The sequence below is a fragment of the Lissotriton helveticus genome, chromosome 10 (genome assembly GCF_964261635.1).
Source record: "Lissotriton helveticus chromosome 10, aLisHel1.1, whole genome shotgun sequence".
NCBI classification, from domain to species: domain Eukaryota; kingdom Metazoa; phylum Chordata; class Amphibia; order Caudata; family Salamandridae; genus Lissotriton; species Lissotriton helveticus.
The window spans coordinates 624269173-624295486 of NC_136071.1; positions in this window are offsets into that span (position 1 = coordinate 624269173).

Genomic DNA, 26314 nt, shown 5'->3' on the forward strand with positions numbered 1-26314 from the left:
TACAAGACCTACTTTTCCTCGGCGCTTACCTCACCATCAGGGCGAGCAAATGGTGGTTTGATAATCTATATTTCAAACTTAATTAGGGCTAAAGAAATAATGTCCCTAAAAAATCAGGAACATTATCAGATCCTCTCAGTCACTTTTAATTAACCAACACAAATATTGATTGTTAACTTCTACAATAACTTACAGGAATCCAAAATTGTGGAGACCTTAAAGGAAATACGGGACTACCTTCTGGAATATAAAAATAAAACCCGTGGAAAAAACCCAATAATTATCTGGGGTGGCGATTTTAATCTCTCACTGTGTGAGAGAAATAACACCATCACGTGTGGCCTCCTAGATACACAAGAAAATAATATCACTCATTTTTCTCATACCACCAAAGGGGAATGCATGAATGAGATAATTCCACTTCTTCAACTGGCTTTTGCAAACGAACTATTAGTCCCTGCTGTCAATTTTAGTGCAACATATAATGGTAGAGGAGCCTCTAGCTGTATTGACTTTATTCTTATAGCTCTTGGTGCGTCCAATTTGATTACCAACTTTTCAATGCACGACTGTGCATATAGCGACCATTTTCCGAATTCCATTTGGATGCACCTGGTAGAAGGTATACAAAAGCCAATGACCCTGTACCAGGACTGTCATCTAATAATGAACAGACCAAATGGTTACGCAATAAAATGGGCCCGCTCTGATCCTGAAAAATTAACCAAGAAGGTAGTCAGTACCTCCCTAACAGCAGTTAACATTTGTTTGGCGGCAAATTCATCTCCCCAGGAGATGGTAGACACTTTAAAATAATAACCAATTGTGTAAAAGAGTCCTTAACCACCACTTATAAAGATATAAAGAACCCCAAGACTGGTTGGTTCAATTCATCCTGCTCTAAGGCGCACTCCGCCCTGTAAACTGCCCTTAAAAGAGATCCCAGAGATAGGGTCGAGGTTTCCCAACTAAGGAAAATCTACAATTCATCGCTCCGTCAAAGGAAGATCGATCTAAGGGCGGAATACTGGGCAACTTTATACAGTGCATGTGAAATTAAAAACAGCACCGCTTTTTGGGAAGTTATTAATTCGACTTTCCTGTCGGGCTTCAGAGAGTGCAATAAAATTGAAGTCGCAATGACTGAATCCGACTGGATAAACTACTTTTAGCAGATGTTTGCCCTAACGGTGGATCCAATTAGAAATCCAGGTATTTCTGGACCTGGAATCATAAGTGAAACCCTAAATATACCAACTTTGGATTTTACTTTGGCTGAGGTAGATCTAGCCCTGCCTGCAAGCAAAGGAGGAAAGGTGCCAGGCCCGTATGGGGTACCTGTGGATTTTTATAAATACAACATGGTTCTTTGGGCCCCGTTGTTATTGAGGGTACTGGAAGCTACTGGCAAGGTGGGTCTCCTGGACTCCTGGTTGGAATCTATTTGGTCCTGATCTTTAAAAAGGGAGACGCAACAGTCCAACATGCTACCGTCCGATCTCGTTGCTAGATTCACTGGGAAAGGTGGCGGGCTGAATTTTGCTTGATCGTTTGCAGTGCTGGGCAGAGGAACACAACGTCATATCCGAACTCCAGATGGTTATGGAACAGTTGAGCAGGTCCTAAATCTGTCTCTACTTAGAGGTAAATATGTTGACATGATGGTGGTAGGCTACACATGGCATATGTAGATTTATCGGCAGCTTTTGACTGCGTGAGCCACGTAAAACTATGGGACATCTTGATGCAAATGGGGATCTTCCCCCTTCTTGTCAATTACCTCCGAGAAATTTAGTCAGATGCTAAAGCTAGAGTGAGATATGGACTGGGGGGCCAGCTATCCGCACCTTTTAAGGTTGAGCGGGGAGTTAGACAGGGCTGTGTCCTGGCTCCCTTCCTTTTTACACTGTACATTAACGGCCTCGAATTGGCAATGTTGGAAGGGAGCCAGGACCTACCATCTGTCAAGAATCGCCCCATCCCCGCTCTATTATACGCGGACGACGCGGTCATTATCGCCCGCACCCCACAGGAACTGCAGCGCTCCCTAAATCGTTATAATGATTTCATGTCAAACGTGGACCTAAAAATCAATGTAAAAAAAACATTCATCATGACATCTGGCAAAAAACTTAGCAAGGGAAATGGAATCTTTTTAAACAATTCCAGGATGGACCACACTCCCACTTATCCCTATCTGGGTGTGGTAATAGATGAGAAGGGCACCTGGAAAAGGGCAGTGGAGATTAGAAAACTCCAGTTCCTAAAAGCTACCATGGCTCTAGTAGAATTCACCCAGAGGCTCGGGAAAAGACCTGCCGAAGAGATGCTGCGCATCTATCACGCTAAATGTGTTAGCACAGCTATATACGGTGCAGGGGTCTGGGGCTACACAGAACCAAGAAAGCGATGGCTGATTCCGATCTTAACATTTCTGGGCCTTCGCCAGTGCCGTCCTGCTCTTATGACTCTCCAGCTTTTGGAATCAGACGGCATTGCTCACAGCATTGCAAGGTTCTTAAAATTTTGTATTCGGCATAGAAATAATTTGGAGAGTAGGCCAGCATATAATAATTTTAACAGGATCAAAAATGGGACAATTCACCCTGCATTTTTGTTGACTATTTCGAAGGTATACAATGAACCGTTCACTTTGTGTCTTTCTTTGATGGGTTTTTGTATCCTCCTGTATAGAAATCGCATAAACTCTAACTTCATTGAATTCCCTTTCATAAGGTGTCCATTAGCATAATTAGCATACTCTATAAGCTAAAGACATTTTGCACTTTAAACCGGTAATTTGCACAATTGTACTAATGCTAGTACTGTATCCTGGTTTGTGATGATTACCATTTCTACTGCTATATTATTATCGGTCAATTCTCCGGAGGGGATGTTTTACTTTGTATTTTATTGACTTTTTGAGTAGGAATGCAAATAGTTGTACTCCTTGTATACCCCAGATCAACTTTTTCACTTCTTGCAAATAATCCGTTTAAAGTCCCTATTTTTATTGTTTATTTTTTGTATTACCCGGAAAGTTCAAAACCTCTTTCTGAATTTAGCGTAATTTGCACACTGTGAATTGAAGAGAAGAACTGCACTTTAATGCGTAATTTGCACAAATCATTTTCCTCTAGGAACAACCACCCAGATCTGTGATGATTTTTAAATGTTTTTTTAATTGTAACTGCTTATATGGTTTTGCACAGCACACCGAATAAAGCATATTTTGACTTTGACTTTGACTTTATTGATTCCTTTCTTAACTCCACAATATGACACAATACAACCTTACTCATTTGAAATAAACCATTTTACTGGAAAACTTGGCATCAAAGAGGTCTAGTATGGGTTCATCAGCTGTTTTCCCTTTCAGATTTTTTACCATTTTCCTCACTTAGTCATTCATTCAATCTACCAGCTTCATTCATTCACAAATACCTTCTACTAAAAAATGCTGTGATGAATACATACACCAACTTATTGGCGACACCTAATGCTTCCATTCTTCCAGGCTCATCATCTCAACTACAAACCCTATTAAAACAACACCCAAAGCGTCCACAATATACGATCTTTTAAACAGCACTGAAAAGGTCCGGCAGAAGTCTAAAACTGAAGAGACTTGGGAACAGGATCTTAATTCCTCTTGGCCAATACTTATATGGAATAAATTACTGGCCAAGATTCGTAAACAGAAAACCTGAGCACACACAAACTTAATACAAATTATAATAAATTCTATAATCTTGATTTTGCAACAGCAACGAGGGACAGTTGGTAAATGCAGCAATAGTATTTATTGCGCCAGCCGACACGTTTCATTGGAGTGGAATGCACTCCAAATCTTCAGGGCTAAATCCAAATGGAGATAACGGGTCGTCCCCCTCGACTGGTGATAATTCCAACCCAGTCCGGGTGTAACAATTCTTCTGATGAAGCACGTCAATCAAGTATGGAATATACTTCGTGGTAAATTTCAGGAATAATTCCGCGCTCTATGCGCCAGGAACGATAAAGGCAGTGTTGAAACAAAGCTGGCGTCAGCTGACCCGTACCCGGAGTGAGCGGCAATATTGGTGACGAGCAGACGGATCGACAGGGCGGTGCCGACTAATTTCGCCCATTGTGGCTTCACCGCGTATTGCTACAACACACCAGTCGAGGGGGACGACCCGTTATCTCCATTTGGATTTAGCCCTGAAGATTTGGAGTGCATTCCACTCCAATGAAACACGTGTCGGCTGGCGCAATAAATACTGTTGCTGCATTTACCAACTGTCCCTCGTTGCTGTTGCAAAATCAAGATTATAGAATTTATTATAATTTGTATTAAGTTTGTGTGTGCTCAGGTGTTCTGTTTACGAATTTATATGTTTGTGCTTCGCACATTACATTGTCAAGGGGTTGGACAGGTCACCCCTTTCCTAGCAGCACCACTCTAGTGGAACCATTATATAACTATACCAAATACCTGTTGGTGCGCATATTTTCCCTTCAGATAAGTACCTGGTCCATTTTTAGAAATACTGGCCAAGATTCGTAAAACCTCTAGAGCCGCAAAAATAAAGCAAACGCTGTTTTTTGTCTATAATAGACTCTTGTTATTGCCCAGTGCTTTAAGTTGGAATTTTACTACTGTTTCTGACACTTGTTGGACATGTTCTTCCCCAAAACGAATTTATTCCATATGCTATTTTCTTGTCCTATTGTGTCTAATTTTTGGAAACAAGTATGGTCTCAAATTAATTTGATTTTTCACACCACATTCTCTTTCTCTTACACTCATGTTTTTCTAGGATGCCTATCCTCTTGCTGGGAGAATGTCATGCTTGATGTTAAAATTGTTGACTTATTACCAGCAGTCGCATTTCAGAAAATCACAGCAGATTTTTCAAAAATTTCCTATAAAGCATGGTGGTATGCTGTTTGCTATAATCACAGGTTAGATACTTCCTTTGTATACCCTATCCATATGGCATCAATAAGGCTGGATTTATGGTCACCTGTCAGAATTTATTTAGATGTTTGTGCTACTCATTCTTTTCAAATGCATCCAATTCAACAAGAAGTCTCAAACCCCCCGTGAAATGCCCTATTTGTTCCAACAATATTTGATTTTTTCAGCACTATACATGACTGTTTATGGTATTTTATAACTCTCAATTCTATCCTCAAGCCAGATCCGTTAATTATAATGTAATTTTCTTCTCTGTATGACATGCATTTGATATATGGAACTATGTTGTGAAACCTTGTATTCTCTATTATTAAAATCTTTTTGAACTTAAAAAAAGAAACAGACAATGGTAGCTTAGAGGACTTTACTACTTGACAGGGCCGGACTGGTCAGTCCGGGCACCGGGCAATCCCCCGGTAGGCTGGATGGGGTGGGGGCCACTTTCGTGACAGGGGGCAGGTTCTGTTGTTGGGGCCGATATGGACCGACCGTGAGTCACTGTCGGTCCAAATCGGCCCCAACAACAGAACACAGACAGTGCTTACAGCAGTACATTAAGCACTTCACAATCAGGCCGCCTGGCTGCTGTCTGAGAGACCTGGTGTGATCTGCGGTGCCGCGCCGATTTGAAATTAATTATTTCACCACACTACGTCACCACCTGACCTTACCTCCTGTCACCTGACCATGCATGTCTGTATTGTTGTTAAAGATGCGCGCAGCGCTCATATGTTACTTACTCCGTGGCGCCACAGTTTTTTTTTTTGAGGTATGGTCTGCACTGATGCTCATGCGCATTGGGAAGTGCACATGACTGAGCAAAGGTCGAGGCAGGCATTCAGAGGCCAGAGAGGGAGGCGGCAGCAGGACATGCCAGGCAGGAAAGAGTTCCGGAATTTGCACCCTGTAATTTAATCTCCCCTGTCTGCCGCCCGCAGCGCAGGTGAGTGCTAGTTGTTTGTTTGCACATCAGTGGTGGCCAGATCTGATTTATGGGTGGTGGACGACGCCGGCACAGCACTACTGTGCTAAAATTAATTTTTCATTGGCTGCACCTGCCTGGTAGACTGAATAGAAGGAATGTGGGGGGAAATGGCGGGGCAAGAATGGCAATCATCGGGGCCCACTGCAAGGAAGTGGTGGGGGTAAAAGGTTAGCTATCTGTCGACTGCAGAACCAATAGATCCGATTTCTAATCGCTAGCTACCCTGTAGCCGCACTGTGTCATCCTGAGCATATCTCATTCTCACAGAGCTCTCAAAGTGTAGGCTGGTAACGTTTTTCTTTAGCAAAAAACAATATGGCCCAGATGTAGCTAAATCCATTTAACCGATTCTAAAATACGGAAATTTACCGATTCGGTATTTCAGAATCGGTAAATGAAATGTAGGAAAAAAATCTGTATTTTTTACCGAATCGGTAAAATTCGGTATCGGAGACTCGGAATTTACCGAAGCGCTATCCCCCATTCATTCTTATGGGCCTTTTTGGCCATAGGATTGAATGGGAAATACCGATTCGGTAAATACCGATTCGGTAAATACCGAATCGGAAAAAAACACAAAACAAAAGTGAAACCTATGAAGGCAGCCAATCAGGTGCAAACACACTCCCCCTCCCTACCAGGAAGTGGCTACCCAGGCAGCTGCAACTAATTAGAAGGTTCTGGAGAGGCATTCAGAGCTGAGCAGAGTACCAGAGCAGCAGGGAGAGTTTTTTGAAACTTTACAAACTGAAAAATGGCAAGCAGCAGTGAAAGCCAAAAGGCAGACAGGGAGAGGAAAATCAAGTTCAGCAGCACGGAGCTGCAGGTACTTGTGGAGGAGGTAGTGAGGGTGCACAACAAACTTTTTGGCAGGCACTCCCTCACTGTTCCCGAGTCTGCCAAAAGAAAAATCTGGCTGGCAATTGTGGAGAAAGTGAATGCTGTGGGAGTCACAACCAGGAACACTGAGGCCCTTAAAAAAAGATTCTATGACCTCAGGAGCCTCACCAAGAAGAAAATGGCAGAAATCCACAAGCAGGCAGGCCTAACCGGTGGAGGCAGGAACAAAGCCCCCCCCCCCTGACTGACCTGGAGGAGTTGGTGGCCTCAACCATTGAGGCAGACAGCGTCTGCGGACTGGGGGATGTGGACAGCTCAGCCAGATCTGCAACAAAAAAAGGTAAGACGCATGCGCAGCATTACGCCCCATACCAACCTGCTTCCCTTTACCCTTTGTGGACAAGCAAACCCCAGTCCAGTACTGCTAGCACTATACAGGAGCAATGCATTATGGGAAATGTAGTCAGAAAATGTAAGACCATGTGTAACAGCGCAGACATCAGCAAGTTAGTGAAATGATTGCAGATAAATGAAAGTGAAATGTGTAAATCATTTATTGTAGTGACCGTGACACAGTAGCACTCAGTTAATATATGCTCATTTATACCTAGGGGCCAAATCACGCAGTCGACCCACTGACACAGAAGGGACTGCTTTTTTGAAAAATTGACCACACACACCGGGTTATGTGCACATTTACTACAAAGTGAAAAAAGACGTTATTTTTCAATGAACTAATTTCCAACAACTAAATTATATTTAATGTTTCTGTTTTATTTTTTATATAAAGTGCAATTTTTCTTCTTTCATTTCATCTTTTTATAACATTTTCTTATTTACATATAACACATGGTATTGAATTTTCACTGATTAATTCATAAATAACATTTTAATTTTTAACCATTCATGATATCATTTCCTAAATACAGAACATATTCCCTTCTATGCGTTTCGGCCAGTTGCCTTCCTCAGGAATTCTGCATTTTTCTTATTTGCATAGACAGTAACCGTTAACTTCACTCAGGGTGAGCGATAAATAGATGGAGATGGATTTATAGTGTTGAAAGGGTTTAGATCCCAAATTACTGCTCCTGCTTAGATCTAAGGCCAATTCTCTGGTATGGCGCTGTGTTAAAATGCAGATATTTCGAGATGACAATTTTCATTTCTGGAGACTGTTTATTCGTAGGGCCAACTGGGGTGTTAGGCTGTGCCGAAATTCAGCCCTGTCGGTAAGGCTCCTGATGCGCTATAGCTCTTTGATAACGTGGTTCTTCCACCTCCTAACTCCCGCTGTCTCTCGGAAGGCTGGTTAAAAGTTGAAGTATACGGACAGCGTTTCTTTCGGTCTTTGTCGCTGCTTCGTTCAGGGACTGCACCAGAGAGGGAGTAGAGTGAGGAAGCAGGTCCGAGCCAAGTGCAAGTCTCGCAGGACGAAGGTGACACAACTGGCATGTCCGTGGAAGATGACACTGTACTGACCCCAGAGTTGCTGCACTCCCCACAGCTTTCCCAATCCCCTCACTTGCAATTCTCACCAGAAATGTCACCATCTCTGCTCCAGTCCACTCCTCTAACCCCACCAGCCAGGAGGCGTGTCGTGGCCCCACTACCATCAATGGAGGCAGCAGAGGGTGAGGGGGAGGCTGAAGTCACCGTGGATGAGAGTTCAGCAGCACTGCAGTTCACAAATGAGATGGGCCCATCTCGCAGAAGACAACGCAGACCCAGCAGTGCAGGTGGACGTGGTGAGGGCACTGTGTTCCGTGGGCTGGAGGGGAGCATGGTGTGCATTCAAAGGATGCAGGGCAAATCAATCCAAGCCTGCCAACGCCAAATCAGAGCCCTGAATGTGCACATAGGAGACATAGGGAAGGGCATGAGAGATATAGTGGAGGCGAATAAAGAAGAAGCCAACACAAATAAGGACATTGCAGCAGGGATGCAGCAGATGAGCCACTCAGTAACGCAGCTATGCTCTAAACTTGACAGTGTGTCACACATAAGGCGCAGGGATGCCCATGCCCACAATACGGCCATCAATCGCTTGGCCACTGCCACATCCCTGCTATGCAGGAGAGGCATAAATATGCAGGAGGCATTGACGCAGAATACAACTGAGGTCACCAGGGGCATGGCCAGAATGACAAGTGCCCTAGAGGCAATGTTGATATCCGACACCGCACAGAATCCTGCCCTGGACGTGGCAGAGGGTGAAGACACAAGTAGCCGGAGCAGCACAGCAAGCACTAATGTGGAGACACGGAGGAGTGCCAGGCGCCAAGCTCAGGCTGCAGGGCACGCTGAACAAAGCGAACAACATCCAAGTGGCTCAGGGAAGCGCGGGCGCAAGTGACATTACCGTTCATGTGTGAAGGAACCCGGGACATACAGTCCCCACGTGTAAATTTTTTTTTGTTGCACTTACGTGCTTAAACGTTGTGGCACCATTAAAATACGTTGGTCCCATACACAACCTGTCTGTGTCTCATTACTTACTCAGAAATAGTTGCGTGTAATCTCCTCACGTCTGAATCTGCCATCACTTGGTGTTGACACTCCAGCAGTTTGTGGTTCAGGCACAGCAACCTCATCATCATGATCCTCAAAGTCTGACAACTCCACCTCTGTGCCCTTCTTCACAGCAAGGTTGTGCAACATGGCACAGTCAGCAATGATTTTACAGCAGGTGATGGGAGTATACTGCCGGGCACCTCCACTCTTATGCAGGCACCTGAACCTGCTCTTCCATATACCAAAGGTACGCTCCACAATATTTCTTGTGCTCTTGTGGGCCCTGTTATATCTCCTTTGGCTGGGTGTTTCAGGGGTTGAGGTAGGGGGTGAGGATGAAGGAGCGGAGGGCATATGCACTGTCTCCTAAAAGGAAATGGGAATACATTACTCACATGCATACATGTACTTCTTTCTGCAATAGGTGTTAATGGGGTCGCACACTGTGTCTTAACTAGAAGGTATCCTTCACCATATTCCCTTGCTGTCAGCTGTGCATAGATACAGCTGTTTAAAAATATGAAGGAGTCGTGGGTACTCCCAGGAAATTTTGCCACAAGGTCAGTGATGGCGCACTTGGCATTGCAGATCACCTGCACATTGATGGTGTGGGTGAACTTTATATTCCTATATATGTATTCGGTGGCAGTAGCGGGACAAATGGGAATGTGGGTGCCATCAATGCAGCCAATGATATTGGGGAAACGCGCCATCAGATAAAAGTCAGTTTTTGTTTGGAGCAGTTCAGCATGGGTTGCAGGGAAAGTTATATACTGGTCCATCCTCTGTAACATGGCGTCAAGGAATTTGTGGAAAAAGCGTGACAGGCTGCTCTGGGTCACCCCACCTACCGCAGCAACCAGACTCTGGTAATTCCCAGACGCAAGCAGGTGTAGGCTGCACAGCACCTGCACGTGGGGTGGAATGGCGTGCGCTCCTACAGTGGGTGGAGGTCCCTGATTAGGTCCAAGATGGTGTCTGGGTCCAACCTGTAACTCTTGAGAATCTCGGGCTCTGTGAGCATGAACAAGGTGATCCTCTGTCTGTAGACCTGCTCCTGTCTCTGCCATTCCATCTCTCCTTCTTCCTGTAGCCGTAGCCACCTCACAATGACATAGAATGACGCCATTGTGAAAAAAGTATTGCATTTTGGGTCCATTTTTATAGGCTGCACCTGGTTACCACCTGATTTCAATCCATGGTAAATACAGACTCTTAAATACCGAATTTCAAGCAAATTCGGTATTTAAGAGCTTACCTGCATCTCAATATTCAATTTTACCACTTCTTATTTACCGAATCGGTAAAGTTACCGAATCGGTAAACACTCCAAATCGGTAAATTTACCGATTTGGTAAATTTACCGATTCGCAAACTGTTGCGATTCGGTAAAATTACTGAATCAGTAAATTTACCGATTCGGAGTGTTTACCGATTCGGTAAATTTACCGATTCGGACGATTTTCAGTCCCCTACATACCGAAAGCACAATACCGGTCGGAAACGGCCGAAAATACCGATTTTTGGCCATTTCCGACCGGTATTGGGCTACCTACATCTGGCCCCTATGTGTCTAAAAAATGACAAACCGACCAAGATGCCAGTTCTCCTGCTGCTGCTGTATCACAGAAGCAGAGAAGTGATTAAATACAAGTTGCACAAATACCTAGGTGGACAAATGCACCTGCTGCTGAGCTTGGAATGTATTGCGTTTCCAGATTCGCCAGTGCCGACTCACCCTTTCATGATCTTTGCTTAAATGTAGTGCTATTCAATTCAATTTCTGTTATTAGTACAGAATAACCATAAAAGTACAAATAAAATCACAATTATAAAAGATTCTTCCAATGCAACTAGATCAATTCATCACAATTCAGGTTACAATTGATTTCTGTGATTTAAAAACATTTCTTAGGAATGAGGAAATAAATGCAAAGGTTAAAATATTATCGAGCTTCTGTACAGCTAAAAAAGTAGGGCAAAAGCGATTAACACCCATGGTCTTCAGTAATGGAACAACCCACATTCGCCTGGGCATATTATAAATTTACAATAGAAAAATATATGTATATCTGATTGATCTAACAAATCATCACAGGGGCATTTAATCAGGTTTTTCGACCAATCGTTCATAACTGGGAAACTGAGCAACCTAAACAGCAAATTCAATCTAAATCGGGTTAACAAAAACCTCTCATGGTCACTCATTTGCAAGTTAAGATATGGCTGTATTTTCCTTGAGATCACGATTTGTTCATGGGCCACTACCGTTATTTTCTTCATTTCAGTCGCGGTTCTGTGATCGTGCAGGTAGGTCATACATTTTCTTTTAAAAGCTTTCTTGAAATGTTACAGAGAGAAGTTGGTGCTAGGAAATAGTACTCCATACCCAGTACCATAAGAAATTCCCTCACATAGCACAACCATCTTATTCCGCCACTCTTTTCTAGCCCAACCGCAAATGTAGTGCTATTAAATTGCTTTAAAACAATACCTACTCAGAATCATCAGCATCGCAAGATAATTGAGGTTCCATTGAAATATTCGGCATGCGGATGATTTGCAAATACTGTGACGCATAATTGTTTTCATTTCATGATACAACTTGAACTCAGTGTAAAACTTTTACCCTGAGTTCAAGTTGTATCATGAAATGAAAAAAAATGTGCGTCACAGTACTTAAAATTGCATTCAGCGGCTGCCTGATTACCAGCCTTTTATACCAAGGACAAGTCACAATAGAGACTTTTTAACATGTCACCATACGTCATCACTGCTTAATGGGCGATTGTGTCTTGCAGTGTAAGGGGGAGGGAGCAGGCGAGACACTGTTTTAATTGAATTTCCAGAAAAAAAGCAAAAACCTATCCAGTCACAAAAATGATCCTGCGATGAACCTCAAAGATGATTGCATCCTACTCAACATTCTCCCCATCAGTGGCCTCTGCATGTCTATGGTGCGGCGGAGGCCTACCCTCTGCACTTAGCGGGCCCACATGACATCACATTGGAGAACCTGGCCTGGCACAGGTGTTACATTCGCAGGATTCTGCTGCTGGTGCCAACGAGGACCTCGTGAAATCATATTTGAGGGTCTGGCCTGTCACAGGTGTTCCATTCACAGGATTCTGCAGCTGGTGCCAGCGCGGACCTCATAACATCACATTGGATGCCCTGGACTGTCACAGGTGTTCCGTTCACAGGATTCGGCAGCTGGCGCCTGTGCGCACCTCGTGACATCACATTGGAGGGTCTGGCCTGTCACAGGTGTTCCATTCACAGGATTCTGCAGCTGGTGCTAGCGCGGAACTCGTGACATCACATTGGAGGGTCTGGCCTGTCACTGGTGTTCCATTCACAGGATTCTGCAGCTGGTGCCTGTGCGCACCTCGTGACATCACATTGGAGGGCCTGGCCTGTCACAAGTGTTCCATTCACAGGATTCGGCTGCTGATGCTAGCGCGGACCTCGTGACATCACATTGGAGGGTCTGGCCTGTCACAGTTGTTCCATTCACAGGATTCTGCAGCTGGTGACAGCGCGGACCTCGTGACATCACATTGGAGGGTCTGGCCTGTCTCAGGTGTTCCATTTACAGGATTCTGCAGCTGGTGCCAGCGCGGACCTCATGACATCACACTGGATGCCCTGGACTTTCACAGGTGTTCCATTCACAGGATTCTGCAGCTGGTGCCTGTGCGCACCTCGTGACATCACATTGGAGGGCCTGGCCTGTCACAAGTGTTCCATTCACAGGATTCTGCAGCTGGTGCCTGTGCGCACCTCGTGACATCACATTGGAGGGTCTGGCCTGTCACAGGTGTTCCATTCACAGGATTCTGCAGCTGGTGCCAGCGCGGACCTCATGACATCACATTGGATGCCCTGGACTGTCAAGGGTGTTCCATTCACAGGATTCTACAGCTGGTGCTTGTGCGCACCTCATGACATCACATTGGAGGGCCTGTCCTGTCACAAGTGTTCCATTGACAGGATTCTGCAGCTGGTGCCTGTGCGCACCTCGCGACATCACATTGGAGGGTCTGGCCTGTCACAGGTGTTCCATTCACAGGATTCTGCAGGTGGTGCCAGCGCGGACCTCATGACATCACATTGAATGCCCTGGACTGTCACAGGTGTTCCATTCACAGGATTCTGCAGCTGGTGCCTGTGCGCACCTCGTGACATCACATTGGAGGGCCTGGCCTGACACAAGTGTTCCATTTACAGGATTCTGCAGCTGGTGCTAGCGCGGAACTCGTGACATCACATTGGAGGGTCTGGCCTGTCACAGGTGTTCCATTCACAGGATGCTGCAGCTGGTGCCAGCGAGGACCTCGTGACATCATATTTGAGGGTCTGGCTTGTCACAGGTGTTCCATTCACAGGATTCTGCAGCTGGTGCCAGTGCGGACCTCATGACATCACATTGGATGCCCTGGACTGTCACAGGTGTTCCGGTCACAGGATTCTGCAGCTGGTGCCTGTGCGCACCTCGTGACATCACATTGGAGGGCCTGGCCTGTCACAGGTGTTCCATTCACAGGATTCTGCAGCTGGTGCCAGCGCGGACCTCATGACATCACATTGGATGCCCTGGACTGTCACAGGTGTTCCATTCACAGGATTCTGCAGCTGGTGCCTGTGCGCACCTCGTGACATCACATTGGAGGGCCTGGCCTGTCACAAGTGTTCCATTTACAGGATTCTGCAGCTGGTGCTAGCGCGGAACTCGTGACATCACATTGGAGGGTCTGGCCTGTCACAGGTGTTCCATTCACAGGATTCTGCAGGTGGTGCCAGCGCGGACCTCATGACATCACATTGAATGCCCTGGACTGTCACAGGTGTTCCATTCACAGGATTCTGCAGCTGGTGCCTGTGCGCACCTCGTGACATCACATTGGAGGGCCTGGCCTGACACAAGTGTTCCATTTACAGGATTCTGCAGCTGGTGCTAGCGCGGAACTCGTGACATCACATTGGAGGGTCTGGCCTGTCACAGGTGTTCCATTCACAGGATGCTGCAGCTGGTGCCAGCGAGGACCTCGTGACATCATATTTGAGGGTCTGGCTTGTCACAGGTGTTCCATTCACAGGATTCTGCAGCTGGTGCCAGTGCGGACCTCATGACATCACATTGGATGCCCTGGACTGTCACAGGTGTTCCGTTCACAGGATTCTGCAGCTGGTGCCTGTGCGCACCTCGTGACATCACATTGGAGGGCCTGGCCTGTCACAGGTGTTCCATTCACAGGATTCTGCAGCTGGTGCCAGCGCGGACCTCATGACATCACATTGGATGCCCTGGACTGTCACAGGTGTTCCATTCACAGGATTCTGCAGCTGGTGCCTGTGCGCACCTCGTGACATCACATTGGAGGGCCTGGCCTGTCACAAGTGTTCCATTTACAGGATTCTGCAGCTGGTGCTAGCGCGGAACTCGTGACATCACATTGGAGGGTCTGGCCTGTCACAGGTGTTCCATTCACAGGATGCTGCAGCTGGTGCCAGCGAGGACCTCGTGACATCATATTTGAGGGTCTGGCCTGTCACAGGTGTTCCATTCACAGGATTCTGCAGCTGGTGCCAGTGCGGTCTTCATGACATCACATTGGATGCCCTGGACTGTCACAGGTGTTCCGTTCACAGGATTCTGCAGCTGGTGCCTGTGCGCACCTCGTGACATCACATTGGAGGGTCTGGCCTGTCACAGGTGTTCCATTCAAAGGATTCTGCAGCTGGTGCCAGCGCGGACCTCATGACATCACATTGGAGGGTCTGGCTTGTCACAGTTGTTCCATTCACAGGATTCTACAGCTGGTGCCAGCGCGGACCTCGTGACATCACATTGGAGGGTCTGGCCTGTCTCAGGTGTTCCATTCACAGGATTCTGCAGCTGGTGCCAGAGCGGACCTCATGACATCACACTGGATGCCCTGGACTTTCACAGGTGTTCCATTCACAGGATTCTGCAGCTGGTGCCTGTGCGCACCTCGTGACATCACATTGGAGGGCCTGGCCTGTCACAAGTGTTCCATTCACAGGATTCTGCAGCTGGTGCCTGTGCGCACCTCGTGACATCACATTGGAGGGTCTGGCCTGTCACAGGTGTTCCATTCACAGGATTCTGCAGCTGGTGCCAGCGCGGACCTCATGACATCACATTGGATGCCCTGGACTGTCACAGGTGTTCCATTCACAGGATTCTACAGCTGGTGATTGTGCGCACCTCGTGAGATCACATTGGAGGGCCTGGCCTGTCACAAGTGTTCCATTGACAGGATTTTGCAGCTGGTGCCTGTGCGCACCTCGTGACATCACATTGGAGGGTCTGGCCTGTCACAGGTGTTCCATTCACAGGATTCTGCAGCTGGTGCCAGCGCGGACCTCATGACATCACATTGGATGCCCTGGACTGTCACAGGTGTTCCATTCACAGGATTCTGCAGCTGGTGCCAGTGCGCACCTCGTGACATCACATTGGAGGGCCTGGCCTGTCACAAGTGTTCCATTTACAGGATTCTGCAGCTGGTGCTAGCGCGGAACTCGTGACATCACATTGGAGGGTCTGGCCTGTCACAGGTGTTCCATTCACAGGATTCTGCAGCTGGTGCCTGTGCGCACCTCGTGACATCACATTGGAGGGCCTGGCCTGTCACAAGTGTTCCATTCACAGGATTCAGCTGCTGATGCTAGCGCAGACCTCGTGACATCACGTTGGAGTGCCTTGCACGTCAGAGGTGTTCCATTCACAGGATTCTGAAGCTGGTGCCAGCGCGGACCTCGTGACATCACATTGGAGGGCCTGGCCTGTCACAGGTGTTTCATTCACAGGATTCTGCAGCTGGTGCCAGCGCAGACCTCGTGACATCACATTGGAGGACCTGGCCTGTCACAGGTGTTCCATTCACAGGATTCTGCAGCTGGTGCCAGCGCGGACCTCATGACATCACATCGGAGGGTCTGGCCTGTCACAGTTGTTCCATTCACAGGATTCTGCAGCTGGTGCCAGCGCGGACCTCGTGACATCACATTAGAGGGTCTGGCCTGTGTCAGGTGTTCCATTCACAGGATTCTGCAGCTGGTGCCAGCGCGGACCTCATGACATCACATTGGATGCCCTGGACTGTCACAGGTGTTCCATTCACAGGATTCTACAGCTGGTGCCTGTGCGCACCTCGTGACATCACATTGGAGGGCCTGGCCTGTCACAAGTGTTCCATTCACAGGATTCTGCAGCTGGTGCCTGTGCGCACCTCGTGACATCACATTGGAGGGTCTGGCCTGTCACAGGTGTTCCATTCACAGGATTCTGCAGCTGGTGCCAGCGCGGACCTCATGACATCACATTGGATGCCCTGGACTGTCACAGGTGTTCCATTCACAGGATTCTACAGCTGGTGCCTGTGCGCACCTCGTGACATCACATTGGAGGGCCTGGCCTGTCACAAGTGTTCCATTCACAGGATTCTGCAGCTGGTGCCTGTGCGCACCTCATGACATCACATTGGAGGGTCTGGCCTGTCACAGGTGTTCCATTCACAGGATTCTGCAGCTGGTGCCAGCGCGGACCTCGTGACATCACATTGGTGGGTCTGGCCTGTCACAGGTGTTCCATTCACAGGATTCTGCAGCTGGTGCCAGCGCGGACCTTGTTGGAAATGGGATCCCTGGCTGGCCAGGGCTTTCGCCAAAGTCAGTCAGAGACCACCACTCCCAAGTCAGGGCAAGGGAGTTACACGCCAAGATAACCCCAGCTCACCCTCTAGGTAACGTGGCGCGAGCAGCAAGGCTAAACTTGGAGGCGATGTAGGCTAAGTATTTGCGCACAGACCCCAGCAACAACAACCAAAGGCCCACCACAAAGGAAACTCCACACAAGGCTATATAAAAATAGCCTTTGTATTACACCAAAACACATTAGATAAAACACACACTTTACAATGTGCCAGAGGCACGGGCAGAATTTACAGGGGATATGTACAAGACAGGGCCACCTGGACCACTGTCAGGAATCAGAAGTAACACTTTCAGAAATAATACTTTTGCATGTAAAATCACTGTAGCACACAATAAAAATAGAGCCCACAACCAGTCACTACTGGTAACAGGACCTCACTAGCACCACCTGTACTAGGGAGAAAACAACCACCTATGTATTACAATACCTGTAGGGGTGTAAGAGGAAAACACATGATGCAATGCATAACATTCATTCAGAGGTGTAAAGGCACATGACGCATAAACAATACATTCAGAGGTGCATAGAAAGTACAATTGCGCCAAACTCACGTAAGTCACCACCTGTGACTGTCCCTAGGCCCTCTGGCCTTGTTGGGGCTAGGACGCCCTGTGTCCAAAGTGTCAGGAGCCTAAACGTAGCAGTTGCCCACAAAGTGCTGGGCAACTGGCGCAACAATGTTTGAGCCTGCCAGGGCTCAAGAACAACAATGGGGCCAATGTGGGAACCTTGCTGGGCTCTCAGAACACTGGTGGGGCGAACACGATGTGGGAGCCTCACAGGCTCTGCAGCAACAAAATGTCCCCCTGAGCCTCTCTGGGCTCCTTAACACTGGGGCGCCTTGAGCCTCTCAGGGCTCGTGAAATAATTGCCCCCGAGCCTCCCCGGGCTCAAAGCAACAATGGCCCTCCCAGAGCCCCTCAGGGCTCTTGACCACAGAAATGGGGGCACTCAGGGTTAAAGAAATGCCCCGTCGTTGGAGCCTCGCTGGGCTCGGAACACAGGCAGCACTGCCCCCGGATGGAGCCTCTCAGGCTCTGGTGAGATGCCCCTGCGATCTAGGGGCCCCGCTCTGGGGAACACTGTGTTGAGGGAGGGCCCCTTGGGCTTCTAAACACCCTGGACCTCGCACTGGGGGGGGGGATGCGGGCACCGGCAATGTGCCCCGACGCCTCCCCCTCCTCTCGAACCCTCACGCCTCCCACTCACCGGGTGCTGCAGCTCTCGCTCCTCGGCTTCCTCGGGACGGGCGGGGCTCTCCTCTTCTCACGGGAGCCTCGCTCCATGCAGCACTTCTCCCCGGGGCTCTCCCTTCACATGGGAGCCCCGGCAGGCAGCAGCTTCCGCCTGCCTCTCTGTCCTGCCCCCGGCCTGCCTGACTTCCGGGTCGCGGCTGCGGGGGCGGGACTTCCGTCGGGCCGCGCTCTGGTTGGCCGGCCTGAAAAACCACTTCCGGGTCGTCGCGGGCAGCGCGGCGACCCGTTCCAGGCGCTTTTAGGCGGGGGCTGAAGTTACCGAGGGGTCGGCACCCTCGCAGTAAAAGTGAAAAACGGGCGGCAAGGTCCCTGGCAGGTTGGGCACCTGCCAGGCGACAAACCACTCGAGAATAAGCGAGGTGGCACTCGCTTGGGGCGGCCAATGCCGGGTGGGCACCGGCCTCTTCAAATAAAGCGCTCCCCAGCGCTACAAGCCACAAGAAAGCGCTCCAAAGCGCTATAGCAGAACAAAAGCGCTTCCAAGCGCTAAGAGGCAATTCCAGCGCTCCCAGCGCTAGAGGACAGCCCAAAGTCCAGCAAAAGTCCTCCAGGGGGGCAGGGGGGGGGCAAGGCTGGGCCCAGAGCCAGCACACTGGGCCTCCAGGCAGGGAGACAGCCCAAGTGGCGGTCCTCTGGCCCAGCAGCAGCAACAGTCCCCTCAGGATCCTGGAAGAGAACAACATCTGTGGGGACACAGCCCCATTTTTATACACCATTTCCCTTTGTCTGAAGGTGCAGGGTGGGGGCGGAACCAGTCGCAGCTGGTTCTTGAGTACTCTGTTTACCTCAACCACCCTCTCTATTCACTGGCAGAGCTTGGGTCATTAGACACACCACAGGGGGGCGGAGCCAGCATTGTGTGGGGAAAACCCAGCCCATCCAGGACACAGGTACACTCCTCCCACACATCACTCATGCTAATCTCACACTCACCACCGGGCAGACCCATCCAGACTTCCTGGAGCCTGGCATGCCAGCCAGCTCCAGCCAATCACATGCCAGCACCCTCACAGCACACGTACAGCCATGTCTAGAAATGGCGCTTCCCTACTAGACACATACAAGCCGCACATACCGTTGCGCAGCATTCACTCTCACGAGTTCACACATACCAGACTCAAGCCTGTACACCCCACGCATCAGGAACTACCAGGGACACATACATTCCCCATGCATTCCTATGGGCGGGCAGGCCCAGCCCAGCACATGCACTCAGAGTGCGCACGCACTTTCCACTGGGACACGGTGAAAGTGCGCAGAATCCCAAAAATCACCATTGCCAGGTCACCATTTCACGCAAAAAGTCTAGGTGTGAACCTGCCCTAAGGGCCAAAGTCCAACAGACCTCATGACATCACATTGGATGCCCTGGACTGTCACAGGTGTTCCATTCACAGGATTCTGCAGCTGGTGCCTGTGCGCACCTCGTGACATCACATTGGAGGGCCTGGCCTGTCACAAGTGTTCCATTCACAGGATTCTGCAACTGGTGCCTCTGCGCACCTCGTGACATCGCATTGGAGGGTCTGGCCTGTCACAGGTGTTCCATTCACAGGATTCTGCAGCTGGTGCCAGCGCGGACCTCATAACATCACATTGGATGCCCTGGACTGTCACAGGTGTTCCATTCACAGGATTCTGCAGCTGGTGCCTGTGCGCACCTCGTGACATCACATTGGAGGGCCTTGCCTGTCAAAAGTGTTCCATTCAGAGGATTCTGCAGCTGGTGCTAGCGCGGAACTCGTGACATCACATTGGAGGGTCTGGTCTGTCACAGGTGTTCCATTCACAGGATTCTGCAGCTGGTGCCAGTGCGAACCTCGTGACATCACATTCGATGCCCTGGACTGTCACAGGTGTTCCATTCACAGGATTCTGCAGCTGGTGCCAGCGCGGACCTCGTGACATCACATTGGATGCCCTGGACTGTCACAGGTGTTCCATTCACAGGATTCTGCAGCTGGTGCCTGTGCGCACTTCGTGACATCACATTGGAGGGCCTGGCCTGTCACAAGTGTTCCATTCACAGGATTCTGCTGCTGATGCTAGCGCGGACCTCGTGACATCACATTAGAGTGCCTTGCACATCAGAGGTGTTCCATTCACAGGATTCTGCAGCTGGTGCCAGCGCGGACCTCGTGACATCACATTGGAGGTCATGGCCTGTCACAGGTGTTCCATTCACAGGATTCTGCAGCTGGTGCCAGCGCGGACCTCGTGACATCACATTGGAGGGCCTGGCCTGTCACAGGTGTTCCATTCACAGGATTCTGCTGCTGGTGCTAGCACAGACCTCGTGACATCACATTGGAGTGCCTTGCACGTCACAGGTTTTCCATTCACAGGATTCTGCAGCTGGTGCCAACGCGGACCTTGTGACATCTCATTAGAGGACCTGGCCTGTCACAGGTGTTCCATTCACAGGATTCTGCAGCTGGTGCCAGCGCGCACTTGTGACATCCACATTGGAGTGCCTTGCACATCACAGGTGTTCCATTCACAGGAATCTGCTGCTGGGAAGGCGGTGACCTAAGGCTGATTCTCACAACTTGCTTGCATATACTTTCAATGCTGCGCAGCACTGCCCGAATTTTTGTTAATCTGGCCTGGGCCTCTGTTTCACTTCTTAATCTTTAATTCTTCCCTCCAGTTTGCTTTAGGTTGTTGCTATGCTATCTATTGTGCATGTAGTTTCATTCTGATAGTTGTTTATTTAGTTATTTAGTGAAGCCGTTTTCTACAGTGATAACATGTATGCCAGCAGCCACTTCAGAGCACTTGGTTGAGATGAGTGTTTTTGGGAAACAGGTTTCAGTTTCTGATCCATGCATGGTTTCTATCCACACGATTGTGGGTCGAATGCATCTCTGGAGGGGAAGGGTTTCCAATCTTTCCAGAAGAGGCAGCAGTGTCCTTATTGCCTATCAAAAGGTCAGGACCTGCTTGGCAAGGGCACTTTGTGTTTTATTATTTTTGATGTGGTTGGGACAAGGAGAGCTGATTTGAACAATCTTCGGTTAATTGTGAGAAGGTTACCACAGCACTGCACTGTCTCGGCCTGGGCCTGGGGCCGGGGGGCAGCGTCAGTCTCGGGTATGGTAGGCCTAGACCAGCTAACCGGAAGCAGCCTGAAGGCACATGAACCAAAGGTCTAAAGAAAGCTATGCTTTAAATGGGCATGTATAATCCGGTACCTTACCTATTACCTGCACTACTTTAATTAAAAGTCAGACCAAGGGCTCTTCTCGGCAGGGGTGTAGGAAAATGCATTTAATGGGAGAGTACAGTACAGACACTTCTCAGGCGCATTCAGATACACTGGGTCAGGCTGGGACCCGGAATAACCTGCAGTTCTGTATCCCATTTCATGAGTTGCTATTATGTGTGATGTGACACCAAGACATGGGGAGGGAGCAGCAGGGATTAAGAAAGACTCTGACAATTCATCCAGAAGGCCTTGTTCCGATTACCCCCCATTTTCAGGAGTAGGAGGAGCGCAGAATGATGCACTGTCTCCTCCTCCCCCGCGTCTACGCGCTTTAGTGTGCGGCTGATCTCATCTTGCCGCATGCGCATTGGGCCACACGCAATTACATGTGTGTGTGACTGGCTGCCTGCAGCATCAAGAGTGGAGTGAGACAACACGCAATACATAAATGTGCTTGTTAATTAGCAGGAGACAGAAAAGTGAATGCAGCCACCAAGGGTCCACAATCCCTCAAAACAAACAAGAAATAAAGCTTTCTATTTTCTAAATGTGTTCCTCCCGCAGGTTGCTTTTTACTTTCATGAATTGTTTTTAAAAGTGTTGGATCTCCGGTTGCATTTTACATTTATGAATTGCCTCTCTGCTGCTAGAATCATTTTAGTGTAAAATATGTAAGACCATTGGCATATATAACGACAGAGCAACAGAACACTGGATGGATTCATTGCTTTCTCACCTAATTCAAGTGTTTTCCCAATATGCACGTTTTCAATCCCATAGAAAATTACCTAGGTTCTATGATGGAAGTGGAGTCAAATCGGGAGCAGGGAATACCAATTATGTGACTGTAATCACCCTCTTGGTTTAAATTAGATTTTCTTCAGTCACTCCATCAGATCATAGCTGGCTCATTGCTCCAGCAGCTTACAGAGCCCGGGCCCGGCAGTACTGTATCTGCAGTGCAGTTTTCCAAAACATGCATTGTAAAATGCATCTGCTAGACTGCTAAGCAGTAACATCTCTGCCTTCAAAAACCATTACTCTGTGTTTTATGCATGGTCTTCCCTCACAGTCTGTCTTTTTGTCTTAGTGCCTACCAATTTAAAAGAGGCAACATTCACCTTTATAATTTTGTGCATGTCATATAGTCTATTTAAATCAATGCATTGTTCTCATAGCAAGAGTTACTGAATCACTCTACAGATTAGAGTCAGAGTTCAGAAGTCTCAAAGACCTTGAGTTTGATGCATTCTTTTAAGGTCTGCGGTGGAGGAGAGTCCCCAGGTCACAATGGGCTTTTTTTAATATATATACACATGAGGAGGGCAGGTTCACACAGGGCATTAGAGACTTTTTCTTTTTTTTAAATATTGTTTAGCTGGAGGGGGTTTAAGGCACCTATCAGAGACATAGTGGAATGCGAATATGTTTGTAGCTGGACTCCCCCCAAAAGTATGATATTCCTGCAAGTATTATCTCAAAGAGCTAGACATCTTCAGTGTCTCAGCCTCTATTATAGGCATATAGATTGACTCATTCCTTCGGCTGTACAGTGGTGGGTGGGACAGTAACTTGGCACTGGGCGGGCGTTGCGCACCTCGCACACTGGTGGTTGTGGTGGACAGGGCTGGACTGGTCACGCCCCCTAGTAGTGGTTGCTCACTGAGCTTGCTTGCTCCACACACCATGTGGGGGCTGGTCCCACTTTTAGTTTGTTCTCTCTGATTCACTACTTTATTTTTGTTGCTCTCTAAAAGAATGTCTATGGGTACATATGACTGGGTGGGTAACCTGATGTTCTTTAAGGTCATCATCTACTATTTACTGTGCTTTGAAAGTTGATACAATTTGAATATGTAATGAAAATTGTGCTGTAAAATTCACCATTTTGGTCTGTCGTTTTCCAAACATTTCTTGGGGGGAGAACCCACCCAAACCACCCTAGTAACCATCAGGCTCGCTCGCTGCGCTTGCTCGCTACACGCTGGGCGGGGGCATGTCTGTGAAAATTTGCCAGGGCTGCTTTCAGTTCCCAGTCCAGGCCTGCTACTTGAGGCTCAGATTTTTTTTATTGTACACTATGTTAGACATGTCATAAGGTGCCAAGCATGGATTGGTCATTATTTACAACAAGGGGTGGTGATGGACAGAGTCTCTGAATTAAGCAGAGTACTCTCACCCAGTCAAGAGATCAGGGCTAGATCCAACACCGTTTTTTAGCTCATTGCACCATCCCAGTTTCAGAACCTGGCTGTATGCAAATTAGTCTGTCCCTGGCCCAGTGCATCATGGGAACAGGGCAGACCAGACTACAAAAGCCAATTCTTACACTGGGAAGGAAACAAGCTTCCGGGGACCGGTTTCTGCCATTTCAGGCGTCTTCGGCCCGGCTTGCTAGAATCCTGATGGTGCAATGAGCAAGGGACTCACATCTGAGTATACCCTTCCACGCTTAGGGTGGACAAATTTATTAATAATTTTGTGTAATGAGCTAAAAAACGGTGTCTGCTTAATTCAGACACTCTGTTCATCACCACCCCCTTTTCTGAAGCATGGATTGGTCAGCAGAAGCCAGGAGTGTGCAGTGATTGGTTGACCATTGACTGTGTCCACTGATATTGGTAGATGATTTGTGAGCTCATTGAGTGAGAGAAGCTTGTGTGTGGAGCAAGATGTTGGTTGATTGTTGACATTTGAGAAAGAAAATGGGAAATATCTCCTTGAAGGTGCCTCCTAGTAAGGAGGATACATTTCGACCTGAAAGAACACCTGCTAGGGAGAGGGTGGTGCAAAGGGGGGCTATACATGTATGTGGATCAAACATTGGCACAATATACAGAGAAAGATGGTGAATTATGATTCCCATTGTATGGAACAATTCACACAGCAAAACATGAGATTTTAGAAGGAGAATGTATGACTTGAAATCACATCCTAGACCAATCCAGTTTGAGGCTTTGAACCTTTGAGAGAAGGAAGAGAACACGAAGAATAGGAAGAGTTGTGCTAATGACTCGCAATAAGGTCTATTCATGGTTACATGTACCGGACAATAAAAGACAGAAAAGGTGGTGAGAGGAGGTGATCGAGAAGGTAGGTGCATACTCTGTAATAGACAGAGAGATGCTAGAAAGGCAAAACACCCCAGCAAAAAAAGGATCTTGAGGAAGAGACAGGCTCAGATAGTGATTAAAAGAATCGCTTTTAGATTAACTCTTGAGGACAAGACCACCCACATACAATGTAGGTTCTGGGACAGGGAAGATACTTCAGAACAACCCTGAGAATGAAATCTCTGCTCCGACCTCTACTGAGGCCAATGTGCCACAGAGTTATTCCGAAAACGAAAATTTACAGACACAATGACTCAAAGCGTCCTAACCACATGTCAGACCCTGATTAGCATTAGACTTCCCTCCATAGTCATAAGTACATTCCAAATACAGAAAGAAGCAATATGAGACTAACTGAATGAGCATTAAGATTTTCTCCATCCATCAAACACCTAAAACGCTTTAGATCAGTGAGTAATACCTATAATAAATGCATCAGATGTTTGAAAGCTAATTTCTTTAGAAGCCAACTCGATCTAGCCAGAAACAGACCAAAAAAACTTTTTGAACGTGTAAAAGAAATTTCAAATAATCAACTGAATCTGTTTATAAATGGGTCCAATTTGCTTCCAAACTACGAGGATTTTGCCTCCTTCTTCCAGAGAAAGACGGAAATTATCAAAAATGCTCTGCAGACCGCAGGGAACCTCCTTCTGTTTATACCACATATCAACCTCCCTCCTTCTTGGATAGCTGAGCCCCCTGGTCTCCCAGCGCAACCCCTCCAAAAACAAACCGTCTTGGAATACATTCAAAACTTCAATAAAAGCTACTTTCACAGCATTCTTACAGTGCTGACACCTTCACACTTCTTCAATGACTTGTTACCATTGAATATCTTCTAGGAGATATACTCTTTTTTATTCCCACTTTGGACTAAGGTGGTATATACCTCCCTTCTTAAAGGCACTATCCCAGCCTGCCTAAAAGTAGGGCTGATAACCCCTATTTTGAAAAAACACACTGCAGATCGGTCTGACTCAAACAACTAACGCCAGATCTCCAACATTCCTACTTTGGTGAAGCTCTTTGAAAAATGTGCCAGGTCCAACTTTGCAACCACATAAAGCAATACTACTTCTAGACCAATTCCAAACAAGCTTTTGTCAAGGCGACAGCACTGACTCAGCTCTCACGCACATGGTGGACGAAAAGTAAAAATGCGGAATCAGAATGAATACTGCCTTCTAATCCTCCTAGACTTATGGTCTGCATTCGATACAGTCAAACATAACAGTCCCATAGATTTACTTATTTAGAGAATGGGACTTTCAGCATCTGTTCTAAATAAGTTCACCTTGCTTCTCCACAACAGAACTCAAAGAATCAAGGGTAGCCAGTCCCGGTCCAATGCCACACCGGTCACAATAGGGGTTCCACAGGGGTCCACTCTTCCACCTACTCTCTTCAATCCATTCATGGAGCCTATAGGTGAAACTTTTAAAACCTCCAGCATTATTATTATTATTATTATTATTATTATTATTATTATTAATTGCCATTTGTAAAGCGCACAGCTATCCATCGGGGTTCCAGGCGCTGAGCAACTGCAAGGAGATCCTGAAGACACCATATTTAGAAGAGCCATGTTTTTAAAAGTTTGCGAAACTGCACTAACAAAGTGCAGTTTCTTATATACTGAGGCAGAGCGTTCCACAGTTTCTGCCCTAAATAAGCAAAAGAACGCCGCT